This window comes from Oreochromis aureus, linkage group 9 (genome assembly GCF_013358895.1).
Source record: "Oreochromis aureus strain Israel breed Guangdong linkage group 9, ZZ_aureus, whole genome shotgun sequence".
Taxonomy (NCBI): domain Eukaryota; kingdom Metazoa; phylum Chordata; class Actinopteri; order Cichliformes; family Cichlidae; genus Oreochromis; species Oreochromis aureus.
In genome coordinates, this window is record NC_052950.1 from 9,913,182 (window position 1) to 9,934,167 (window position 20,986).

The 20,986-nt window shown below is 40.9% G+C and overlaps 1 long non-coding RNA gene across 2 annotated transcripts in view; it reads left to right on the plus strand.

Annotated features, from left to right (window-relative positions):
• Positions 1 to 11,498, plus strand: part of LOC120442024 — a 28,852-nt gene extending 17,354 nt beyond the window's left edge. For both annotated transcript variants that reach the window (XR_005614470.1, XR_005614471.1), the window contains exons 3-4: positions 9,790 to 9,904; positions 11,346 to 11,498. This is a non-coding gene — a long non-coding RNA (uncharacterized LOC120442024). The remainder of the gene's footprint in view (positions 1 to 9,789; positions 9,905 to 11,345) is intronic.
• The last annotated feature ends 9,488 nt before the right edge of the window (positions 11,499 to 20,986 follow it).

A 20,986-nucleotide genomic window follows, 5' to 3' on the forward strand; every position in this document is an offset into this window, starting at 1 on the left:
GTACAGTTAAATTTCAGATTCTCTGATACGTCTCAGTTAGATTCATTTGATAACTTTTGTTGTGTTGCAGCAGCATGGGGACACAAAACTGCTGCTCTGATAACCAATAGCCATTTTTGAGACCATCCCTATCACTGCTTGCTGAAATACAATGCAGTCCTCTAAATTCACTCCATGTTTTCCCATTTGTAAAAATACCAAACTTAAGTTGCTATACCCTGTGAGCTTAATGACTCAATTCAATAGATAAAACGCAAAAAATGAAAATAGAAGATCTGAGGCCGTTCAAAAAGGAACCAAAGCTCAAAAGACTGGCAAAGGGTGTACACTGGCTTTTTACTGCGGTTTTAAAAGAAAACTTTTATGGATCCAGTAAGATTTGAAAGACGGTAAGGCTTGTATAATGGCAATTATGTCCATGCCAAAATGTCTAGAATGGGCATGAGCATGGCTAAAAGATCAAACCGTTAACAATCTGTGATGTTGTTTTATGTTTCCTACATTGTCATAAATCCTTTCTGAGCCTGCAGAGTATAGTAAGAGTGACAGCCGGACACAGCTTAGGACCTCACACCGCAGCGTTGCACTCTCCTAATCCTTGTTACTACTGAACACATATTTGTCACAGAAACTCTTTTGGCACTTTAAATTCAGAGGGCAAATACTGACAATCATTGACGGCACGACATGGAAATATTATTATGAAGACAAAACAGTATTAATCGCCCCCTTAAAGTGCATCCTGCAGATAGCGTCTGTGGTTTGATTTGGGTAGAGAAGAGTCCTTGTATTCTTATTTCCTTGTTGAACTGGATGCTTGCTGCTCTATATTCCTCTCAATTTTCTGCCTTGTGAGCTCCCTCAGTGTGTCTTCTCTTGTCTGAGCTCTTTGGTAAACCATAGCTTGTTGCTGTAGCACACATGAATGCAAATGAGCTTGCTGAAAACACAGGCGTTTGCAACAAGAAAATTATACAGCCCACCGCATCATGTTCTATACTAGTAAGCGAATGAACAGACCTATTAAAAATGGACAAACTCCCCCTATTCCATGTTTTAACGGACAGTCTTCATTGCGTTTCTATGTTTCCATAGCTTATTTATTTGCAGCTTTTTTCTAACATAAAATCTGCAGCACAAACTGTAAAGATGAGATCACATTTATTATTTCATTATTTAAAAGCCCTCTAGTGTCAGAATCTGTATGTTTTGAGCCTATTTATCTCTTTTAATAAGACACAGGTCAAGTCCAAATACTTGGATGATGTTTTTTTGTTGCAGAGAGGGTCAGTTTAGTATTTTCACATTGTGGGCAAAGCTTTCCAACTTTGCCTGCCTGTACAGTATACAGCAACCCTCGCTGTCATAACATTTACTGAGGTCAAAGCTGTTAAATCAGAGGTTAGTGTAATCGAAGTGGTTGCGGTTTGGGAGGAAGCCTTGCTCTAAACAAATCGAAGCAGGAGAGCAAGTGATTTTTAGAATGCTTCACTATTTCTGTACTGCATGTGGGAGGAGCAGGCTGATGAAGACAGGCTACAAGCAAATGCTACAATACAGGGACCCAAAGTCAAGTGATTTTGTTCTTAGAAACCCAGAATATACATGAGAAACATGCCACAAGAACAAAACATACAGCTGGAACTGTGGATGTTTTATTAGTGCTTGTGCTACAGCTTCCCCAAGTCTCCAATCAAAACCATTGCAACTTTAAACTTTGATCATAGAAAGGCTAGTTTGGAGCAGCTACCTTCATTATATGATGCAATTTTGCGACTATTTGTACACCCAGATTTTTGCGTTTTTCTAAATAATAGCAAAAATGTGACTGTGGTAAAAATCTTTTATGCTTTTTCATAACGACAGTTTTTGTGTTTCAGAAAGTTACAGTGGGTCACTCTGTTGATTTGATCTGATTCAGTGAGCTCATTGCACATTAGCCCCTGAACTTAAACCACAAAATGAATCTCCTTTTACCTTCATTTGCAGAAATCGTGATGATAGTGCTTTATACGATAGTGGTTTCAGCTGAAGAAGCTATGATTGCTTCTTGGACTTTTGCACCATGCAGAATGTTATGTCCAGTGCAGCATGTTACCTTTTGAACTTTCTTCTTTGTTTCACATGTGCTATTGTTCTGTCTTATTTGCATACCTGTGGGGATCTTAATAATGGGGCTTTGTCACTGAAATTGTTATCATCAAGCTCTGGCTGATGGGTGGTGCTGGCAGAATAAATGAGATAGGTTTCTGAATAAAGAGGATTCACAACACCGTGATGTAGGCATGCACTGAATGTTAAACTCTAGTATTTATCAGGGGTAGTGGGTAAGATGTGTAAGAATAACTCAAATAGCCTTGATATGCACTTTGTTCTACTTGTTCAAATGGAAATGAAAACTGTGGACAAGTGCTTTTTGTGGAGACAGAGGACACAGGAAGATAGAGTGTTTCCTTACCCGCTTCTGACAGATTGAGGGGCTGGAGTAGAAAAATGCCTTCAACAGGCTTCTCAGGTGATTGACATATTTTGGCTGGAAGTCAAAGCATTTAACGAGTCTCTCGGCATATAAGGACTTTAAAGAATTAGCACAGGATGCCATTGGGCCATGGTGTCCAAATCCAGTACTGATACAGGAAAGTTACACACATGCATACGAAGTTTCAAGCTGATTTCCACAAATAAATACAATTATGGACTCTGACTTCACATCTATTGGATCTTTGGATTAGATTCACAATGACAGCATTACAGCCTAGGGAGATGTAATGCTTCAGCATGTTAGGTAGTCCAGCATTATTGTACATCATTCTGAGTTGATGCATGCAGAACAGTTCAAAGGTTTTTGTTTTCAGAGAAAAAAAGTATTGTGTGTATGTGTGTGTTTTTAATCTCTCTCTCTCTTTCTCTCTCTCTCGCTATATGTATATATAAAAAAAAAAACACCCAGCACGCCCCTGCGGGCGGTTTATCCTTCAAGCTCGGGTCCTCTACCAGAGGCCTGGGAGCTTGAGGGTCCTCATGCAGTATCTTAGCTGTTCCCAGGACTGCGCTCTTCTGGACAGAGATCTCCGATGTTGTTCCCGGGATCTGCTGGAGCCACTCGCCTAGCTTGGGAGTCACCGCACCTAGTGCTCCGATTACCACGGGGACCACCGTCACCTTCACCCTCCACATCCTCTCGAGCTCTTCTCTGAGCCCTTGGTATTTCTCCAGCTTCTCGTGTTCCTTCTTCCTGATATTGCTGTCATTCGAACCGCTACATCGATCACTACAGCCGTCTTCTTCTGTTTGTCTACCACCACTATGTCCGGTTGGTTAGCCACCACCATTTTGTCCGTCTGCATCTGGAAGTCCCACAGGATCTTAGCTCGGTCATTCTCCACCACCCTTGGGGGCATCTCCCATTTTGACCTCGGGACTTCCAGGTTATACTCGGCACAGATGTTCCTGTACACTATGCCGGCCACTTGGTTATGGCGCTCCATGTATGCCTTGCCTGCTAGCATCTTGCACCCTGCTGTTATGTGCTGGATTGTCTCTGTGGCATCTTTACACAGCCTGCACCTGGGGTCTTGCCTGGTGTGATAGACCCCAGCCTCTATGGATCTTGTACTCAGAGCTTGTTCTTGTGCTGCCATGATTAGTGCCTCTGTGCTGTCTTTCAGTCCAGCTTTGTCCAGCCACTGGTAGGATTTCTGGATATCAGCCACCTCCTCTATCTGCCGGTGGTACATACCGTGCAGGGCCTGTCCTTCCATGATGGTTCCTCGCCTTCCTCCTCTTTCTTGGGTTTCTGCTGCCTGAGGTATTCACTGAGTACGCTGTCAGTTGGGGCCATCTTCGTGATGTATTCGTGGATGTTTCTTGTCTCATCCTGGACTGTGGTGCTGACACTCACCAGTCCCGGCCCCTTCCTTCCGCTTAGCATACAGCCTCAGGGTGCTGGACTTGGGGTGAAACCCTCCATGCATGGTAAGGAGCTTTCTTGTCTTTATGTCAGTGGCTTCTATCTCCTCCTTTGGCCAGCCTATTACCCCAGCAGGGTACCTGATCACGGGCAGGGCGTGGTGTTGATGGCCCGGATCTTGTTCTTACCGTTCAGCTGACTCCTCAGGACTTGCCTGACCCTCTGCAGGTACTTGGTGGTTGCAGCTTTCCTAGCGCCCTCTTCATGGTTCCCATTTGCTTGCGGGATCCCCAGGTACTTGTAACTGTCCTCTATGTCTGCAATGTTGCCTTCTGGTAGTTCAATCCCCTCAGTTCTGACTACCTTCCCTCTTTTTGTTACCATCCGACTACACTTCTCCAGTCCGAACGACATTCCAATGTCATTGCTGTATATCCTGGTAGTGTGTATCAGTGAATCGATGTCTCGTTCACTCTTGGCATACAGCTTGATGTCATCCATGTACAGGAGGTGGCTGACAACAGCTCCGTTTCGTAGTCGGTATCCGTAGCCAGTCTTGTTAATGATCTCACTGAGGGGTTCAGGCCTATGCAGAACAGCAGTGGGGACAGAGCATCTCCTTGGTAGATCCCGCACTTGATGGTGACTTGTGCTATGGGCTTGGGTTGGCCTCTAGTGTTGTACGCCACATCCCCATTGAGTTCCTGATGAAGGCTCTTAGGGTCCTGTTGATCTTGTACAATTCTAGGCATTCCAGTATCCAGCTGTGGGGCATTGAGTCATAGGCCTTCTTGTAATCAATCCAGGCTGTGCACAGGTTGGTCAGTCTGGTCTTGCAGTCTCGGCTGACTGTTCTGTCTACCAGTAGCTGGTGTTTTGCGCCTCTGGTATTCTTGCCAATCCCTTTCTGTGCCCCGCTCATGTATTGACCCATGTGCCTGTTCATCTTAGCCGATATGATGCCTGACAGGAGCTTCCATGTAGTACTGAGGCAGGTTATTGGTCGGTAGTTGGATGGGACCGTCCTTCTTGGGGTCCTTGGGGATCAGGACCGTCCGACCTTCGGTTAGCCATTCCGGGTGTCTCTCGTTAACTAGCAGCTGGTTATTTTGTGCTGCCAGACGCCTCGTGGAGTGCAGTCAGCTTCTTCAGCCAGTAGGCGTGAACCATGTCGGGCCCTGGTGCTGTCCAACTCTTCATACTGGAGACCCTTTCTTGGATATCTGCCACTGTGATGGTTACTGGACCCTGTTCAGGAGGTCGCTATGGTCTGCCCTCAGATCCACTAGCCACTGAGCATTGCCGTTATGGGTTGCGTCCTTCTCCCATATGCTCTTCCAGTATTGCTCCGCCTCCAGCCTTGGTGGTGCTGTTCTGTTATTGTTCCTTGCCACTGAGAGTACACCTCAGTGTACTCTCCTCATATATATATATATATATATATATATATATATATATATATATATATATATATATATATATATATATATATATATATATATATATATATATATATATATATATATATATATATATATATATATATATATATATATATATATATATATACATATGTGTGTGTGTGTGTGTGTGTGTGTGTGGCTCTGTAGATAACAATCTCAGATCCACTCCTTTTATCTGAAAAGAAACAACCACGGTAGTTTCACCGTAACTAAGACATTCATATTCATAATATTGAATCCAACTACTTTTTTTCTCTTAATGTTTTCTGCAAACACTGTCAGATAGACATTTACGGTTTTAGAGAAATGTTACAATAGCCATTGAATATTTTCAGTGGCCTACCCAGTTTTTAGTTAACTATGAAATACGCAGGTCATGGCATTAGTGAGGCAAGGCTGCCACTCCCAATTTGTCATTCATGAATGCTAAAAGGTTTCTAGTGTGAATTCAAATCAAATCTTTCCCTCTCTCACACTCTAACCAAGTACTCTTTAGTGCTTAAATCAAAGTAGCTGGTAGAAGCAAAATCAAGAGTAAGTGAAAATAAAATGAATCAGGGATTGGAACCAAGCAAAATCTCAATGTAAAACAGAGCACCAACCAGGGGACAAACCATGGTCTCTTGACTGACTCTTGATACCCATCAAACCTCCTAACTTGGGCTTTGCAGGTCTTTAAAGTGGATCAAAGGTACCAACACTAAAAGCTTGCAGTTTCTTCGTCTGGAGCATTCAGGTGTGTGTTAACACAATGCCAGCGATGATTGACATTAACAAAGATCGGAGAACAATTCACCCTCAGGGTAGACCATGCAATGACAAATTGGAAAGAACCCAAAGATCTAAATCTCAAACTTTAAAAACCTCAATTAGAATGTTAAAATTCATGCCAGTACAATTAGAAAAAGACATTAAAAAGTATAGCTCATTTGGAAAGATTTAATGCCATGCATAGTCCTCGGGTAAAAGTAAGTAAATAATAGCCTATTGGAAGCAGAGCCTTCAGCTTACAGGCCCCTCTTCTTTGGAACCAGCTCCCAGTTTGGATTCAGGGGACAGACACCCTCTCTACTTTTAAAATTAGGGTTAAAACTTTCCTCTTAGATAAAGCTTATAGTTAGGGCTGGATCAGGTGACCCTGAATACTGGCTGTGATTCTGCCGAAGGTTTCTTCTTGGTAAAACTAAGTTTCTCCTTCAAACTGTCACGAAAAGCTTGTTCATAGGAGGTCATCTGATTATTGGAGTTTTCTCTGTTGTTACTCTGTTTTTGCAGTATAAAGCACCTTACAATATAAAGCACATTGTTGTGATTTGATGCTATGTTAATAAAATAAAATTTAACTGAACTGAAGGGTTACCAAGAGAAAGCCTCTTTTCTCTAAAAGGAATATGGCAGCACATCTTAGATTTGCAAAGTTGGATCTGAACAGACCACAAGACTTCTGGAACAATGTCCTTTGGACAGGCGAGGCTACAGTAGAGATTTTTTTTTTTCCCCCCTGTATTTGTATAGCACTTTTACTTAGTCCCTAAGGACCCCAAAGCACTTTACACTACATTCAGTCATTCACCCATTCACACACTGGTGATGGCAAGCTACATTGTAGCCACAGCCACCCTGGGGCGTGCTGACGAGGCTGTCGGACACTGGCGCCACCAGGCCCTCTGACCACCACCAGTAGGCAACGGGTGAAGTGTCTTGCCCAAGGACACAACGACCGAGACTGTCCGAGCCGGGGCTCGAACCAGCAACCTTACGATTACAGGACGAACTGCCAACTCTTGAGCTACAATCGCCCTTATGTGTTGCCATAATGCACAACATCATGTTCGGTGAATACCCAACACAGCATATCTTTGTAAACACCTGATAAGCACGGTGATAAGTGATGGATGACTTGTGTATGTTTTGCAGTTACAGGACCCGGGTATCTTGCAGTTATTGAGTCAACAATGAACTCCTCTGTATATCAAAATATTCTAGACTCAAATGTGAGACCATCTGTCTGCCAGCTAAGGGTGGCTGACACTGGGGTCATGCAACAGGACAGTGATCCCAAGCACAGCAACAAATCTACAACAGAAGGCCTGAAAAGGAAATGTGTGTCAGTGTCCCACTCAAAGTCCAGACCTCAAACCTGCTGAAATCCTGTGGAGAGACCTTGTGAGCGGTGGATAGATGAAAAACTGCAAACCTCAGTGAACTTAAGCAATGCTGGAAAGAAGAAGGCCAGGATTCCTCCACAATGATGCGAGATGCTGATAAATAATTACTTCAAGTTATTGCTGTTAAAAGTGGTTCTACAAGCTACTGCATGATGGCATGTACTGTATTTTTCACACACAGCTTCTGCTTTTTGGCTTAATTTTTGTTAAATAAGTAATGACACAGTGCAATATGTTAAGTGTTGTTGTTACTATGTCGTGAAGTGTAAATCCTTGAAACTGACAGATGATGTGCTTTCTTTTTACCATTACTATAAAATGCATCAAAATATCAACTTTAAAACATTTTTTTCTGCTTTCTTATTCATATGGGTAGTGCTAACTATAGTTTAAAGCTACATCAATGTCTTTTTATTGGGCATTAGATGACTGCGAAAATAAGATTTCTAGGATTCAAAGATTCTTCTTACATTTTAATGATATATTTTAGCTGCTTGGATCAGCCTTGACATCAAAACAGTTTTACAGGAATTATATTTAAAACTGGACGCTTATTGACTTTTTTATGCTTTTAAAGTATCCTTCTATAAACACAAGACAGAAGAAAAAAAGTCACTTTTTTTTTAAAGAATTTGAAAACTCGTGAATTTCATTTCATCATTACCACTGTGCAGCACCACCATTATCATTTTTTCTGACATTGTTGATCTCAGTCAATTCCCAGCACTAATCGGCATCATTTGAGCTCTCCTTTACTAAGAATGCATCTAGAGGGCAGTCCCAGTGGCTGACTGTGAATTTGGCTGCTGCCTGAGTAAATTTTATACTAATTACATGCAGATTGCAGCAGTAGGTTGGATGCATGTAAATCTGTTACTAAATATTTCTCAAACGTGTACAAAATATTAAGGTTTGCTCAGAAGAATCGAAGCTGGAGACCCGCACTACCTGCCCTGGCCTGGTATATGCAGTAAGCAAGTAGGGCATGTGTCTAATGTAAGACATGTTTGTCAGGGAGCCTTTCCTGTGTTCTCAACTGCGAACTTTTGTTTGCTTCTATCAATTAGAAAAGAAAAATATCAGGCTTCTCTTCTAATTAAGAAAGAAACAAGTTAGGATGTGGCTTTCTACACGAGGAAATGAACACTATTTGCATTGTAGCCACCCAAATTTGCATTTATAGTGTTTCGGTAAGCTTATTTAGTTGTGTGCTTAATCATCAGGGATATTTCACAGGAACAAAGGGCTCATTAAACTCATGTAAAGCCTTATATCAATACTGTTGGCTTTTATCAAGGCAAACAAGAAGAGAAAACATCTCTAGACTTGAAGTTTTGATGAGGTTGGGCTCATGCAGACCCATGACTTCTCCAAGCTGGAGAGTCTCCAGAATTAGTGAGATTTATGACAATAATTTGGCTGATACAAAAGTGGACACACTGGATGTAAATAACAGCTGGAATGATTAATTTACTCCAAAAAGTGACACACGGAGCAAAGTGTGCACAGAATGGCAAGTAGCATGGTGAATATATTGAGTCACTTTTCATTATCAGTGGAATTACTCTCTCCTCTGTTATTATGAGTGCGATAAAGACCAGCCACAAGGTTGCTGAACTCATCCAGTGCTCTTCTGCAATGCCATGCTTTGTAATCAAATGGCTAAATTACATTAGTGTGGGCAATTGCACTGTGTAACTATAAAAACACTGACAAAATGAGAGCAGGAGTTTTAAAAAAAGTATTTATTTATTTATTTATTCATTTCAGTGCCGCAATGTTTTACTCCTAATTTGGCTGAACAAAAAAATGGCAAAGTTCATAACAGATGGGCATCCCTATTTTTGTCCCTCTGTCGGTTTCATGAATTTTGGAATGACTGTACCCACCAGCTAGCTGACTTTGACACTACTAGTGTCAGCATGAGACTAATAGTGTTGGGGGAGAAAGGGGCAGGCTAAAATTACTGTGGTCTACCAATTATATGAACAAAGAAATAGAGTTCTGACTAGGATGCATCCTGGACAAATGCCTGATGCACATTAACTGTAGAGGAGTAGCGCAGTAGTAACTTTAAATCTGAATGACCGAGCTCCTCACCTTACCCATGAGGAAAACTGATGTCTGCTGCTTGTATTTACAGTCTCATTCTTGGGTCATCTCTTGTGGTTATAGCTAAGGGTGGGGATATTGATCGACTAGTAAACTGACAACTTTGCTTTCATGTTTTTCTCTCTGTTCACCACAGCAGACCACTACAGCATCCACACCACTGGGGACGACACACCAATCAATCCATCGGTCTTGATTTTCATTCCTGCCACTTCAAACTCAGCTGTGAACCACTCCAGTGCAAGCTGGAGGTTGGTAACTGTACCAACAGTACAACATCATTTGCAAAAAGCAGAGATGAGTTTTTGAGCCCACCATAACAGAAACCCTCTACTGCTTGGGTAGGCCTAGAAATTCTGCTTATAAAAATTATAACTAGAATCAGTGACAAAGGGCAGCTCTAGCAGAGTTATGACCCAAACTTTCACTGCAACTGCACAGCGATCAAATGGTCCACAACAATGGGGATGACTAATAGATGGACTCTTCTTTCTAGTACACTGGCAGAGAATTTCCAAATGAGGCTAAAGAGTGTGTTCCCCCTGTAGCTGCAGCACACAGTAAGCTAATGTAAGAGTCTTACTAAAGCTTTTAAAGTTTTTACCTCCCAAACTACCTTGAATTAGGATTTAAATGGTTTAAAATACCCTTTCACAACACTGCAAAACATTTTACAAATTTAACTCATAAAGATGGGTCTGTTTCTATACAAACCCTAAAAAATGTAGCCAGCTCATAATTTACAGCTTGTAAAATTGTAAAATTGAAAATGCTATGCTGTGTATTGTTGACCTAGCTTTTGCGCATTTTGCTGTCAGATTGGGCTGAGACATACAGGCTGAAAGATAACAGGTCGGGCATAACTTTGAACTGTAATCTATCATAACAAGACAATGCAGTTTTTTTGTTGTTGTTTGTTTGTTTTTTACAATGATCAGACTTTAAATGTTGCATGCAGCCAGACGTGTGTGTTAAGACAGGGCCAGAGTTAGTCAAGATTAATTTCTCCCGGGTTCAAGACAAAATGTAATTAGCATAACTGTCATAGTTATTAAGCTATTTATTATTTTTAATCACATCCCAGGCAACCGTCTTGGGGTTTTTTCCTCTCTCAGAAGTGTTATTAATTTCAGCCCCAATTCCCTGTTGTTGCTTTCTGCCCTTGAAGGTGGTCCAAAACCTGATTCCTGTCCACAAGGAAGGCTCCACTGGGTTTCATTTCATTTGCAGATGATATGATGTCAATCATACTGCAAAATATCCTGACTAGTAACGAGCAGCTCATCTCTGAGAGTTTATTTTATTTTATTTCAAGTTATTACAGACGGGACAGACATGAGTGGGGGATAGGAAAGGGAGAAAGAAAGAAAGAGAGGGAGGGAAAGAAAAATAAAGGGGGAAGAGGGAGAATGAGAGAGGACACTTAAAAAAAATCACCTGGATCACCTGTTGAGAGGGGAAAAAAAGAGAAAACAAGCAAAAAGAGAGGATCACAATACACACAACATCACTGCAATAACCTAAATATATGTAAGTAACAGTAAATATGCAGCATGCAAGACCGACAGCACACAATGTGCTTTGAGGTAGCAGTCAAGAATGGTGTAGTCTGTATCTGCGAACACCTGTGTGTACACCTGTGTGTGCACCTGTGTGGATGAGTGCGCTTGTATTTAAAAGGTTTCTCCACAGGGCATGAAGCAGGCATGGAGGAGATCCTGGCCCCAGACATCCAGAGTCCCCCAGAGTGCGAGAACCCAAGGAGAACCAACGGAGGGACAACCATGCCACCCTCCTGGAAAGAACTGAGAGCCCCAGACGTGGGGTCACCCAGCAGCCACGGTGCAGAAGCCACAGAGGCCTGTAGTGACGTGTCCATCCACTCGAGAGTGGATGGGCACGTCACTACAGGCCTCTGGGCCTGGGACAAGCCCCAGGCCCAGAGGCCTGAGGTCATGGGTCCCCCAGCCCCCGGAAGGGGCCCGACTGAGCCACAGGCACCCGGCCCCGCCAAGCAGCCACCGGGAGTGAGCCGGTACATCCCTTAGCACCCAGCACTGGACACTGAGAACCACCAACGCTCGTGTTGTCATGTCTACGTCTCATTATGTTTCCTGTTTTATGTTGGAGATTTTGGTGTTTTCATATTCAGTGTGTTTAGTTTTGCTTCCTCTGTAGCATCGTGTTCATTTGTGTCAGCTTTGTTCCCCAGGTGTTTCCACTTCCCTCATTACCCTTCTGTGTGTTTAAGTCCTCTGTCTCCCTCTGTTCACTGTCTGATTGTCTGTTATGTTCTCATTATGTCAAGTTTTCATGTTTAGGATCTTTCATGTTTTCTTTCTAGTCTACCCAGTTTAGGTTTTTGCTCAGTGTTGAATTGTTTTGTGCCTTTTAATCAGCCACAATAAACGGCTCGCTTTCAGTTAAGAATCAAGTTTTAGTTTTGCATGTCTGCATTTGGGTCCCCCTCCTCACTCCACATAGTCTGCTTCGACTGACTGTGACACAGGACATGCAGGATAGCAGGACATTTTTGGATTTTCTGTTTGGGCCTTCATTATTTTACAAAATAACCAAAGATGTTTGCTGTCTTTAAAATGCACTGTTTTGTTGTCTTAACCCTTTTCAGCTATGACTAAATTTCTATGTTAAGATATTTAAAAAATACAGATAAAATGTAAGCGATTTGATTAAAATGGTGGCTGGCTGATTTTGATGTTTTACTAAAACGAGTCTGTGAATGACTAATTATAAGTGACTGTATTGCTCACAGAGCGCACACACTCAGTAACACTGAAAAAAACTAACACTTCCAAAACTTTATCATTCATGTTTCCTGTAATTCTGTCTGGATTTAGGTTTACAGATTAATTTCCAACTTTGTGACTGACAAAGTTAAGCTACAGTAAGTGACAGTGACATTGACTGCAGGCTTACCCTTCCACAAAGCCGGTAGAAATGAACATAACGAAAGCAGAGCCGTAGCTGAGACAGCAAAGTAAGAAGAAATCCAATGAGGATGTCTCTATACGAAGGATATTGATGTGCTGTGGTTAATCTCTGGCAGCTTGCCATGAAGAAGTACTGGCTCTGAAACTAATGCACACCTGTGGGAATAAATCAATGTTTGCAATGACAGCTGCTTATTTTTTATGGAACTGAAATGTAGAAAAATAATACCACGACTGCTGGTAGAGTGATTTGTGTCCATAGTTGTTTTTGCTAATTAATTTCCCTCCTTTTGCTCCAGAGAGATGCACATCTTATTACTCGCAGTATATCTTGCTGTGCTACTAACCATATGAAAGCCATTTATCACCTGATCCAGGCAACAACAGGTGAGATTGGGCAAGCTAATAATAAAAGGACACTAGCAATGTGGTTTGTGGATTGGACAGACATCAGTACATGAAACAGTGGAATTGTGGATTAGAGCTATAACTTGGGACAGTTATATTAATATTTGTCAATCTGTATTCCAGGAAAACATCGAGGAACAAAGATTGAGCAGCTGATGCAATGAAGGTGAAATATCTGGAGTTACCCTTGCGAAATAAATTATGGGAGAGCATAAAGTAATTCTGAGAATCACAAGAAACTGATGATTACAAAGCCTATAAAAGATTAATCTCCTCACTGTGATGGAATCATTAAACTGTCCAATATCATTTCAATATCTTCTTAACCCTATGTTCAGGTCACGTCTGTGGTTTTAGAGTGACAACTTGCACCTGCTAAGGAGGCTCTTTGGATTTGAGTCATAAATTTTAACCTTTCGGTTTCTGCTGAGGAATTACTAACGGCTTTGTTGCCAAGTTCAGAAATTATCCTAGAAAATCCATTGATCATGCTAATCCTAAAAAACCTTCAGACACATACAACATGTTTCAGCTATTTGCATATTTAAAAATGTCATTATACAGTCAGATAATGAAACTCTGAGTGGTAGCTTTCAGCTGAAAACCAGAAAGTATTTGAAACAAAGACAGACACATGACAACTAAATATACACAGTAGGGAGACAATTAAAAAGTAGTATTATGTATATTTTTGTAAAGTGCAGCTGTCCTGTGCATGCCTCAGACACACACGCATACACATGGCATGCCTTAAAAGACTGTGTGTCTATGGAGTGAGGTGACAGAGTTAACAGCTCTGGGGAAAAACTGTCCCTCAGTCTGGTGATTCTTGTTTTTATGATCCTATACCTTCCTCCAGCAGGCAGAGGGACAAAAAGTTTGCCATCTGGGTGGGTGGAGGCAGCAGCAATGCCGCTGGCCTTCTTCTGGACACAGTCAGCATAAACTGAGTCCAGATTTGGGAGAGGACTTCCCACAATCCCCTCTCCTGTTTTAACTGCACCGAGTCCTTTCTGTCCTGTTTCATACAGCTGCCATCCCAAACTCTCATGTTGAGACAGATGATGCTTTCAACTGCAGTTTTGTAGAGGTTTGCCAGCAGAGGAGATTCCAGCCCTTTAAAGCTTCCTGTGGAAAAAGAGCCTTTTCTGGGTTTTGCATCTCCTCCATGTTTTGTTTTCCCGGGCCTTCTGTGGTCCACATCGACCTCCTTGGTCGTACTGCTGTTCAGGACCAGGCTGTTTTCTGAGGTCAGGTGCTGGATCTCTTCTCTGTATGAGACCCACTATGTCTGAAACCCTCACACAGGTATTCACACTCTATTCATGTGTGAATAGAGTGAAGAAGGCTGGCCTGAGCACACAACCCTGCTGTGTGCCTGTGTTCAAGTGTGGATAATGAATTAACATGTTCTCTATGTGCCTGTGTGGATTTTCCTGGGGAGATCCGATTTTCTCTCACCTTCTGAAGATGGCTGTGTTAAATTAACAGGTGATTAAACTTACTTTCACCATAGCTGTGATAAATCCCTGTGATCGACTAGCTGTGTGTTTTGGTTAGTATCAGCTGGGTTAGGCTGTAGGCCCTGAAAATGGATGGGTGGATGTTCACACATAGTTACAGTAGGTTTATGCTGTCTGTCTTGGTCTCAGGAAGTGAGAGAGTAAACCTTTACAGTTGTATTTACTAGTTAAACATTGGGGAACAAATTACATCAGCTGCACTGGTTCAGTGTCATAAAAGAACATGTTGACAAAAAGGGAAGTAAACACACTTATTCTCCATGCTTGTTGGTTTGAGGGTTTATTGACATGGATAGTCTTTCAGAGCACTTGAACTCTTATTTACCAGTATGAGCAGCTCACAGGCACTTTAATGAATGCAAGTACTCACTCTGCACAATCACACCACTGAAATGGCATTCAGAATGGTCGACTCTTTACTCTTTATGGAGAGCGCAAAGCTACCAACTTTCAGCTTAAACCAGTTCATCAGTAATTTAACACATAGTTGTGTCTATATGCCACATAGTTGTGTCTTTTCCCCTGTCTTTTTACTAGCCCTTCATTTGGCAGCTACTCAGAAACTTGTTTACACCACTTAGGATGCTGTAACAGAATCACAGACAGCTTAATGTTCCAGAGCCTAATTAAAAATCAGTCTATGACAGTGATCCAACTGCTCCCCAGGGACAAGGCTTCCTTCAAGATGTTTGTATGGGTTACTTGAACTCTTCATATTTTTCCAACAAATGTGTTCCTTGCCCTTACAGTGTACACACACAGCATCCTTCAATATGGACAAGTTCAATCCCCAAAGTCCACAATGTGTGCAAACAGAGATACTGCACTACGACCAGCAGATGTCTGCACAGGCCAACCGCAAAAGCAAGATAACCAAGTTTCTCTACGATTTATATGGAAATCAGCACAAGACCTAGGCTATGCAACAAAAATGGAATCTCGGTGCTGATATGAGATTTCAATTACTTTGTTTTTGTTAGGTAGGGCTCAATCACATTTCCCTTTCTAGCGTTGGGATGAGGGAAATCATGAAAGGCAGAAATATCTCCCACCTTGTTTGATTCATTTCACCAGCCGTGTTTTTGCAAAGGGTGCTAATAGAGCAGCATGCTGCCTTTCAAACAGATGTTGCCTCTTTTATTTTAGTGTTAACTGCTTTCAAAGAGTTTGCTGTCTAAAGAATAAAGAAGAAACAATGTATTTTTTTCTTCCACTGAGTGAGCTTTTTAAAACTCATTTGGCATCCAGATCCAAATGTGCCAGCGAGATTAATGGCGCTCAGTTAAACTTGGCTATTGTGGGTTTCAAAACAAGCTTGTTTATTTAATCTTCAGAGTGAACGGTAATAAACTAGGAGTCAGCTGACGCATCTTCTTCAACCTTATGGCTGTAGTTTCAAGGCCAACATAAACTTTGATGCATCCTTTGAGACACACTGCTTCATTCCCAAAGGACTCGATGCATTAGATCATTAGGGGATTCTGATGAATGCTTTCAGAAAGCCAATTTACGAGACCAAAGGATTCTTGATAAAAGCTTGTGTCACAGCTGAGGTCAGCTGAGGCTGAGTGACAAATTAAAGGAAAGAAAAGACAGTCGTAAGATGCATTATTATACAAATCACCTGTGTTTGACTGACACAATGAAATCACACAATATTAGAAGACAGTTACAATGTAATGCATCCTGTTGAAGGGGTGGCTGACAGCGATTAATGGAATTTTCTGTTTTGGACCGTTCTAAAAAAAAAGAAAGATGAAAACGCAGATGTTAGCTGTGAAAGTAGAGCCAATGGCCGTGTGGTTAGCATGTTGATCTCCTGTGTGTCTCTTGTCCAAGACCACAGATTTATCTCTTATTGATTATCTGATTTCATTTTTCCAACCTTTTATGTTTTATATTATCTACGAGTATGAGCTTTGCTCTTTGTTTTCCTTTGTTGGCTTCAGAAACTACTCTTGATTTTGGATAGATTGTTCAATTCAATTCAGTTTTATTTACTGTATACGGCACCAAATCACAACAACAGTTGCCTCAAGGTGCTTTATATTGTAAGCTAGAGACCCTACAATAATAAAAAGAACATCAAGAAAACCTCAAAAATATTAATTAAATCATAATCCACAATCATATTGTTGTTTGGGATAAAATATGCCTCTTTACGACATTAAGAAATATGCTAATCAACTACAGTTAGAGGTCCTCTGCATGTTGCGAGTAGCCACTATTAACATAACGGAGCATGCCCAGTATAAACACCAGTGGATACCTTATATGTATCTGTGTGAGATTTAGGGTGATGTCACCCTGGAAGGTACCACTCTCATCAGTCTCGCTGTAACAGTCAGGTTGACATTTCCTTGAATTTGTCATCCATCCCTACGCCTTTCTGTCTTGTACATGAATGAATGTTCCTGCTGTTAATAAGAATGAATTTTAGAGAGCGAGGGGGAATGTTGCATTTATGGAAATTTACAATGGATTCGTAGGTTCAGCTGGGGAAATATAAATCAGTCCTCGACTTCTTTTTCCTTCTTGAATATTAAACAATTGTGACTCAAAATCCTGTTTCAAACAGCTCCAGGCTATCAGTGATTAAACAGCTTGTTTTTGGAATCAGTGTAATAAGCATTTTTTAGCTGTTTTACCTATTTACTTTCTGCCATCTTTGGGGAATGATATCATCACTCCATCTCAAGGCATGCCAAGACAAGAGAAAGCAATCCATGAGACAAAAATTAGCATGCGATTTCCATGGCACTGTGACTAAACTCACTTGACTGAAGTAGTTGTGGATGTCTCTCATAAAATCTATATTACTTTTGGGCTTTGAGGAGATAACAGGTGGGATTTTGTGATGCAATTAGAATTTATCTAAGACGGTTTAGCCTCTCCTGTTGACGTGCTGGCCTACATAGAGGTTGCATCCTGTTATGTGAACATAAACTATTCCTGGCAGGAAGCCCACCATCATTCCTTGACTTCATGGAAACTATAGTCAGGCAAAACTGTGGCTCACACCAAGTTTTACATCCTGGCTTCTAAGGGAATTGGCATAAATCAAACGGCCCGGAGCAATCAAATGTGGGCAGATGACACAGAATACAAAGCGAAGCACAAAACTGAAACGGGAATAGACACCTTCAAGGAACCATTACAGGAAAATCATAGAGGAAATGTCAAGGCACCGGGGTTTGTAGGCGTACTCCATGATGAGGTGAATTTAAAATTAATTATGAGCCCAGTAGGGTTATTGACAGACACCACCTAGTCATTAAACTATGTGAACAAAATGACTTTTCTCAGCAACTTCCATTAATTTGGCTTAAATAAATAAATACAGCATCTATCTATTTATCTATCTGTCTGTCTGTCTGTCTGTCTGTCTGTCTGTCTATATATTAAAAGTGATTGTGAACTTTTACCATTTGTTTGACATAGACAAAAGTACAAAAGTAGGGCGAAAATGAAGTAAATACTAATTGCTACTGTAATGGTTTTGTGTGTTGATCTGGCTTTTCCACCATAAAAGAATCACAAACACACCGCGGGTCAGTCTGCTAGTCTGAAGCTAAAGAAGACCTGTTGTGATATACTTTGATATGACAGCCTCTGGACCTTTCTGTGCCCTGTACGCTGTAACAGCCGCTGAGCACAGAAAAAGATGTGTGTGGTCAAACATACAGATTTGGATTTGATGTTTGTACCTCTTTGAATAAGCAGAGAGCTGTCCAAGCAGTCACATGGTGTATACAGCGAGGAAGAGTGGGAAGATCAATACTAATTGAGTTCTCTGCATGAGCCATTTTTGATTCAATTAAAAAACGCTGATGGGAAGTTTTTGGTCTTTTTTTTACTTTGCTGTTATTGGTAGACTTGAGTAGACAATGATGATTCATTCACTCTTTTTAAGTGGCGCTAGCCTCAAACCCCTGATGGGCAGTTAATATATGAGGAAAGGCAGTGGTGAGAGCTATTAAAAACCCAATCACATAGTTTTGTAATGCAGTTAAATACATACACTGTGTTATATATTGCAAGGTACACATAAAGTTATATCCATCTATGAGATATGTTGAATTTTGCCTCACTACACCAACACAGTGCATTTTATTTCACGCTGTCAAGATGTGACTGAACAGACTGCCAGACTTTCAGCTTTAATTTGGGCGGAGAAGCTGTTGATAAAAGTATTGCATTAACGGTTTAGAAATTACAGTTAAAGCAATACTTTTATTTTTACTGAGAGGCTCAAAATTAACTGAACAACTGACTTACATGCAGCTCCATGGCCCGGTGAGGCATTTTCACTCATTATTCATCTTAAATTAAACAGATAAAAACATCTACAGTCAAACCCGACTGTGGAACTTGCTGCTCAATGGAACGCTCAATATGAGGTCCAATGAGATGATAATTTAAGGCCATTATTAGGCAGAAAAAAAAAATCTATAAAAGAGATCAACAAATGCAAAAACAGATCAAGCATCTGGTAAATTTTTAAAAGGAGGAATCCAACCACCAGCTCACCAGAGACAACTAAAGTGAAAGCATTTACAGATCTAGTCACCTAATCCCTGGCTGATGCTTCGACGGTCCCTGACCGTAATGAGATCCCCTGCCTATGATGTGGTCATTACCACCACGAATAGCAACACCCCTAAACTGCATTTAGAAAAACTGGTGGTAATGTCTTGTGTATCCACCAGAAGGAGTAGTGACAAAGAAAGCTTCATTTAAAGATTGCTAAACTGAATATTCATGCTTTTTAAATTTGCTCAAGGGTTCTACAATTGCCGCAGAATCATAAAGCTTTCTGCAAAAATACTCATATAGATATTTACTTGCAGCAAATAGAGGTTGTGCACACAGAACAGGCAAGATAGAAGACAGAAACTAGTGCTTGCTCTCTATGTGATTATTGATGATTAATGTTTCCGAACATGAAAGCATGAAACGATTAATTAACCACACCGATAATGTTTTTCTACAAACAGTAAAATTCCTAAAGAGTCAGCCCCCCACTGCCTCCAATAAAAAAACAACCAAAATAAAGAAGAAAGTTTGGGGAAGGAAAAGAAATGCTCATAATCCAAAGCACATCACATCCTCTGCCAAACAGCACAGCGCTGAGCGTGTTATGGCATGGCCGTGTATCCCTGCCAACTGAACCAGTTCACTGCTGATACAAGTAGCAGAATGAAATCTGAAGTGTATAGGTCTATCCTCCCTGCTCGGATTCAGACTAATCCTGCAAAAATGATTAGATGCTGCTTCACTGTGAAAAGGGATAATGCACTGCAAAAGCAACCCAAGGGACTAGCCATGGGTTGCTTTTGAATATCCAATTTCTCAAGGCAAAGAAATGGGATATTCTTCAATGGTCAACTCAGTCACTTGATCTCAGCCTAACAGAGCAGAGTTTCTAGTTACTAGAGACAAAACTGAATGCAGAGAGAACCTCAAACAAGCCACAACTGAAGGTGGATCAAGTGAAGGGATAGCAGAGCATCTCTGGGAAAGAAACATATGGATTCTAGACTTTAGACAGTTATTAAGGGCAACAGATTTTCATCCAAATATTGAAAACAATCCTCTTATTTATAACAATGTTCATTTTTTCAATTCATTGTGAGCCTTTGAATATGGGGGACTATTGATAACAATGTGTAATGTAATTCTAAAAGACTTCAAGCAATGCTTTTTTTAAAAACACTATCCTGGGCAATGATGAAATATTCCAGCAATCAGTGTTTTCAGGTGGTGATGTAGTGTTAGAAATCTAACTTTCTGCTCTTTCTTTGAATATATACCTTCAATGATTAATGATTTATGAGTCAATGATAAGCTCAAAATATTACTCTGGTGTGGGAAAGTGTTAAATCACTTGAATTAAATGTGAAAGTCTGCACTTGAAGTAAATCGTGATTGTTTGATTTGAAATCCACTCTGGTGGTGTACAGAGGTGAAATTACAAAACATGTTTCATTGTTCAAGACCTTAATGACCCACCTGTAATATATAGAGTGACTCTTGTGTCTCACGTTTGAGCTAAATTGCAGCACTTTAAAACCCAAGAAGTGAATTGCGAAGCTGTATAATACAGTGACAATGGATTACCTTTAGTGTCTAAACACACTTCTTACACAGTGGCTCTTGTAGGTCGTGTCAGGCAGTTGACAGTGATGCCTGTGATTTCTGATGGATGCTGATGAAATTAACTGATTGCAGTCCACCCCCAAGCATGTGTCTGTGTTTGTTTATGTGTGCCAGTACAAATGTATTTCGCCTCAGGCTTGTTTCATTATGTGTGCATGAAAACGTGACTGTTTGTTTACCCATTAAAAAGAGACACACCACACTGTGACATATTCAAAACTCACCATCGGGGACTGTAAAGTAAACATATTCTTTGTTACTGAAGATAGAGACACAGTGGTAAGGAGAAGGA